This window comes from Zootoca vivipara, chromosome 4 (genome assembly GCF_965207765.1).
Source record: "Zootoca vivipara chromosome 4, rZooViv2.hap1.1, whole genome shotgun sequence".
In the NCBI taxonomy this organism is placed as follows: domain Eukaryota; kingdom Metazoa; phylum Chordata; class Lepidosauria; order Squamata; family Lacertidae; genus Zootoca; species Zootoca vivipara.
Genome location: NC_142587.1, coordinates 10,540,578 through 10,546,577, shown reverse-complemented (window position 1 = coordinate 10,546,577; position 6,000 = coordinate 10,540,578). Strand labels below are relative to the sequence as shown.

Genomic DNA, 6,000 nt, shown 5'->3' with positions numbered 1-6,000 from the left:
TTTTGGCATTCATACACCACCCAATCAACCAAGTCTTTCGGTGGTTCACCAATATAAAAAGTGAACTTAAAAACTATCAAACCAATAAATAAATAAATAAATATCTTTAAAACCCTTTTATCTGGACAAAAGGTCAGTGTAAAATCAGCTTAAAACTATCACGAAGCAGCATAATATCAATAAAAAGGAGGAAACAAAATTTAGTCCTCTGATTCCACTGGCTTTATTAAAAAGCTCAGAATAATAAAAAAAGGTTTTCACTACAAAATCCAAATGATCCAAATGTAGACTCCAGATGAGCCTCTCTAGGGAGAGCATTCCACAACCAGGGAGCTACCACCGAGAAGGCCCTCTTCCTAGTAACCACCAGCATTGCCTCTTTAGGCTTAATATATTGCTTCATTATTTTAAAATATATTAAGACAACAATCCAACAAAACAGAAACACAATTCACCCTTTTGCCCTGAGTGCAGCCAGTATGCCTATTCACATTGCAGATGGCACTATTTCACCTTGTATTGCTTGCTTTTGTATCCAGCAAAGTCGGTTGCTTGATCATTTTTCTGAAAACATTTCCCCACTTGCACAAGCTGTCCTAGGATAGCATTGCCAGCTGAATCGATTGCCAGATCATCTCACTCCGCAATCGGCAAAACCTTTAACCACCTACAGAACAATTTTCTGCTTTCACGTCTCATATTTCTGTATATATATTTAGCTTTCCTTTAATAAAAAAATGGAAGTATACTAATCACTTTCGTTCTTACCCTCCCCCCCTCCCCCAAGCTTCGCATTGTTTTTATGGATATTTTATTATGTAATGTAATCTTGTAAATGCTCTGGAGCTCCCTTCTTGGTGGGTGAAGCAGTAAGTTTAATAAAGGAACTTAACTTTTGGAGTGCTGAGAGTTAGTTTCCTGCCGTCAGAGGATCCCACTTCCTGTGGGATCATAGCGCCCTAGAAGCGACCCTAGGCCTGCCCAGACATCTGCAGCCAGGCAGTCCCCCCATGGAGAGAGCTTTCCTGGGGCAGATGTGAATGGGCAGAGGTTGTGGCTGGGTCCAGGAGGCAAGGTTGGACCGACATTTTGGCATGTGAGAACCACAAAGTTGCACCTCTCAGGGAAGAAGGGGCAAATAAAGTTCTACATCAGGAACAAGAGGGAAATAAATCTCAACCTCGGGAACAAGGGTGGGAGAAGACCAGCAATGCCTCTTGTTTGCCAAGAGGCCGCTGCAGAAGTGGCATGGGGTGGAAGGGATGGCCGACCACGGCTGCCATTGTGGCTATGGCACCAAGCAATGCATTGCTTGGAGGCAGATCCACTGCCCCCGTGGAATCTGCTGCCTGAGGTGGTTGCCTCACCTTGCCGCATGGGTGGGCAAGCCCTGCCAGGAGGCAAAGCCCCCTTACCCTTTTGCAGCCCTTCAGGTCGGTAACACATGGAGGGGTCGCACCTAAGAAGGCTGGCGATTCCGAGGGCGACTCTGGAGCCGTGGGGTGAGTCACTTGCACCCAGGGCCTGCCCCCAAGACACTTTGGCAGACCCCCAAATGGCGCCCCCCTCCCACCAGAAAAAAAATGGGCTGAGGGCAGATGGAGGCAGGGAATGAAAAATAGACATGGGGTCTACCGTCCCAGGCGGTTCTGCCGCCTGAGGCTCTCGCCTCAGCCCAGCCCTTTGGTTAGGTCGGCTCTTCTCGCACGCAACGCCGAGGAAAGTGGCGTGACCCACTCGCGAGGATGGCGGGCACCTTCCCCGCGGATGCCTCCGATGCCCTTCCCCCCCCCCGCCCCCATCCCCCAGCTTGGGAAGGGTCCCTCGCTCGCTCCTTGCAGGAGGCTGCTTCGGGTCGAGCGCGCCCGGAGAGCCCTTCCCTCGCTCCCCGCGGCCTACGGCTCCAGCCGGCCGCCCAGTGCCCTCCTCGGCGCTGCCCCTCCGGCCTCCGCCCACCCCCGGCTCCCCTTGCGCTCCTCTCCTCCGCTGCCGCCCTTTACATTCAACCGGGAGGCCGAGGCTGGGTGGAGAAGCCGGGCGTTTCCCCCGCAGCCTCCCCACCCGCTTCCTCGGGTGGGCGTTTCCCTGGCATCCACCCACCCACCCACCTCTGCCCGTGCACCGGGGACCCAAGGCCGCCGCCCACGCGCGCCCCCTCCCCCTCCCCCCTCCCTTCCTCTCCGCCCACTGATGGTGGGGGGGGGCTCTGCCCTCCCCAGGCAGTAAAGCTATTCCGCTGGGGCTGGAGCAATCGCATGCATTCCAAGCCGCGCTTGCATTGCATGGTAACCCCACCCCACCCCACCCCCTCCACCTTTTGGGTGGAGCAAGGAAGGAAGGCAGGCCGTGGGGCGGGGGGGCTTTTGTTTGGGTTTGTGGTGCCTCCTCCCCGCCCAGCCCAGCCCCACCGCCCTCCTCCTCCGCCCACCCCCACCTTGAGGGCAAGGAGAGAAGCCGCCTCTGCCGCATCGCATCTCTCCTTTCTCTCTCTCTTCCCCCCCGCAACCAACCACCGCTTTCTTTCCCCTCCCATCGGCCCACCCTCACCGGGGCCCCAATGCAATCCGATGCGTCCCCGGTAAGGTTCCGCTGCTGCGCTACATTGTGCCCTCTCTTGTTTCGGGAGCCTCCACCCACTGGCCCACCCTACATTTAGCACATCATGTGATCCGGGTAAGTCATTTGCAAGTACAACAGTTCTCTGTGTTGGCCCCCCTCCCCTCCCTTTCCATCCCCCCCCCATTCATTTCCTGAGAACTGCATAGAGCTGATGAGGGGAGACTGGGAGTGTGTGCGTGTATATGAGGCACCCGGATTTTGTGTGTGTGTGTGAATGTGTGGGTAAGTGAGTGAGAGCGAGAGAAAAAGAGAGGGGACCTTTATAAGGGAAAGAAAATTTCTTCTGCTCTGCAGCTCCTGCTCAGGTTTGTGCCTCTAGTTTCTTCTCGAAACAAACCTAAAGAAATATAATCTGGATCCCTTGTGCTGTCCCGTCCAGTCACTGCGTTTTGTCTTTGGGGAGGTGGTTTGGGGTTTGGTTTGTTTTTTCAAGAAAGAAAACCTAAAGAAGTGTTTGGGTTCTTATTGGAGGCGTGGGTTTTTAACGAGGCAAATAAGGAAGGGAAAAGGGGTTTCTTTCTTCACCTAGCCAAGGAAAACACACTATATTGGGACATTCTCAGTCCTGCTAATGGGAATCCTCTTCAGATAATGCATGCTAGCAGTGTAAATTGACATTGGGGGAAATTGTTGGCTCAAATATTGGGGAAGGGGGGGCGAGGTTTGAGAGGGAAACAAAAACAGCAGGTTGAATTGGGAGTTGTGATGCACTAGTTTGTCACTCAGTTGTTTGCCTGGGTGTCTGTGAGGGGAGAGATCGGCCAGCAAAGGGTTAAGGTTCTGATGACACTTTCTCGGTCTTAATTGTGCTACAACCATTATTCTGGTAATAATGGTATGGAACTGTCACTTGGCACAATATTGCTCATGCAATGGAGATTTTTTTTCTCTTTTGGGTGGGGGGAACAGATGGTTTCTGACTGGCAGTACCCCCCCCCCCTTTCCATTAAGGTAGCCCTGGCTGGAGTTGACAAAGGGAGAAGTTTGTGTTTAGACTACTAGTGATGAATATTTGAGATCCAGCCTGGTAACTGTGCTACTTGTCTCAATATAAGCTTGTGGAAATGTGAGAGTACTGACCTGGGTGCCATGAGCTGGTGTAATTGCTGGAAGTTCATATGCAGAAAGAACCAATTCTCATTTGGCTCTCTGTCCTTAGAACTTCTGATGAACTTTTTTTAAAGTGAAAAGTGGAAGGAGGGGAGCCAAACACTTAATGAAAAAAAGCAGATCAAGCATGCTCGCCTTGTATTGCTTTGTGCAGCATTCTCATTCTCTTAACATTTTCCTCTCTACGGACAAGATGCATACTTTAATAATAGTTATGGAAATTCAGCTGATTTCAAAGCTTGCAGTGGTGGTCTCTTAAATATATAAGTACAGTAGAATGCATAATCAATAAACATGCTGTAGTTGGCATTGCCAGTGCTCAATACAGGTTCTGCTTCCAGCTATTTCAAAGCAATGTATTAAATGCATTATTTAATTTCAAACCTGCTTGTATGTATGTATGTATGTTTGTTTGCTTGTTTCTCCCCCCATTGAATAAGCATTACCAAGCTCTTCGTGGAAGCATTTGTATTTACATCAAAAGCATGTGCATAAGCTGTTACGCCAGACATATGCCAATCAAGCCAACGTCACGCTTTAAAACCACCTAGGCTTGCTCCATTCCCTCTTTTTACTGGAGGACAGAGTTGGTTAGCTAAGTAAATGGTCTGATCTGAAATGCGTGTCTCATAATGGGTGGGACGAATGGTGCTTCACTTTGCGAAGAGGAGTGGTCAGCTTTTCAATGCAGGGTGTAACCCTTTTTGTCAGGCTCCTATTATTTTTTAAGGATGTTGCAACAGAGAGAGAGATTGGGGGAGAGAGAAACAGAAAGCAACTGTTCAATTTTAGCATTGGCTGCGTTCTCCTTGCTGTGCTTCACTTCTGAAAGTGCTTAAGATGGAGTTGCCTGCTGGAGAACAAAGATGTGAGACTGAAAAGATGCTGAAGGCTAACACCTTGTTGTTCTGTGCCATGAGTTAGGTCCTTTGGCTCACAAAATCCTGCTTTGATTGGCTGACAGCCGGGGAAACAAATTGGCCCAATTTAAGAGTCATGTGGTGAGGAGTGGGCTGGAGATGTCGGTTTCCATGGTGTCCTCTCTCCCCCTCCCCACCCCAGGCTCCAGTATCTTGGCAGGTAGGAATTCATGGCAGTCTTACAAGGCTTCTTTATATGGCCCTGGTATGTGAGCTCCATTTTCTGCCTAGCCTTCAGCCTCAGCCTTGAAATGAAACAGGAGCAGTGAAGTGTGTATATGTGCGGGGACACACACACACACACACACACACACACACACACACACCCTCTAGTGTCAGAGCAAAGGCACTGAAAAGCTTCAGAGATGGGATAGCACAGATACTTCCTTGGGTGTGCAGATAAAGTAAATACAAGCTGAATTCCTTCCCTTATGACACAGCACACTTATGTTTGTCAAAGTGTATTGCTGGTTGGAAAATGGAGCACCGGCACATTGTTAGAAGTGTTGGGCATGCTCTCGCCATACCTGGCAAAGTGAGGCAAGTATTCTCCCTCCCTCCCTCCCTCCCTCCCTCCCTCCCTCCCTCCCTCTCTTTTCTGTTCCTTCACTGTATTTGAGCGCACTGGAGAGCTAGCTTTCTGAGCAGCAGTATTTTCCCTCTGCCTCATGCGCAAACACAATGATGTCACTTTCCTTTTCTGCTCTCGGGTGGGTGGGTGGGGGAAAGAAGAGGGCTGGGCCACTCCTATTTGCTCTCAGGTCACGCATGGTGTTTCCTAGGGCTACTGCGGATACCATTGTCGGGGTCAGGAGTTTCTTCTACGGAATCGAAGGTGACGCTGAGGAAGGAACAGTGGGTGGCAGCGGGGGCAACTTCTGGCCATGTTCTGTGTATCTTGGATGGGTTGTGTAAGAAGAACTCTCAGGATGAGGGGGAAGATGTTGCAGCCTTATTTTACCTGTGCCAGGCAGGGGTTAAGTGATTTTTGTCAAATGAGGGATTGCAAAAGCAAAAAAAAAAAAAACCTCTCCCCCAACCCAGCCACTCCCTCTGGATTTCTATACGAAGCTGAGAAGGCATAACCACTCGTGTAATGTTATATTTAGGATTTATTCCCTTGCTGCTTTGGAACGCATATTTGCGTAATTCCCGTACATATGCACTTGCCCTCCCCAAATTGCAGTCCTCTTCTTAAAAAAATCCTCCGAAATGCAATGTTGAATGTGCACAACTGCCTTCTAAGCAGCTCTTCGCAGGCTTTAATGGACCTCTGGGCGAAAGGTATTTCTCCCCCCCCCCCCAGCAAGAACATGCAGTTTACTTACTCCTGCAATCGTTAATCCACCTT

At 49.9% G+C, this 6,000-nt stretch overlaps 1 protein-coding gene across 6 annotated transcripts in view; it reads left to right on the top strand.

The window, feature by feature from the left end:
- The first annotated feature begins 1,998 nt into the window (after positions 1 to 1,998).
- Positions 1,999 to 6,000, top strand: part of KLF12 (KLF transcription factor 12) — a 212,351-nt gene continuing 208,349 nt past the window's right edge. Inside the window, exon 1 of one of the 6 annotated variants that reach the window (XM_035114717.3) lies at positions 1,999 to 2,673. The gene's annotated coding sequence lies outside the window, so the exon portion shown is untranslated. Of the gene's footprint in view, positions 2,674 to 2,732; positions 2,925 to 6,000 lie in introns of those variants that run through there. The other 5 variants (XM_035114707.3, XM_088668516.1, XM_088668517.1 and 2 more) reach the window with 5 other exon arrangements.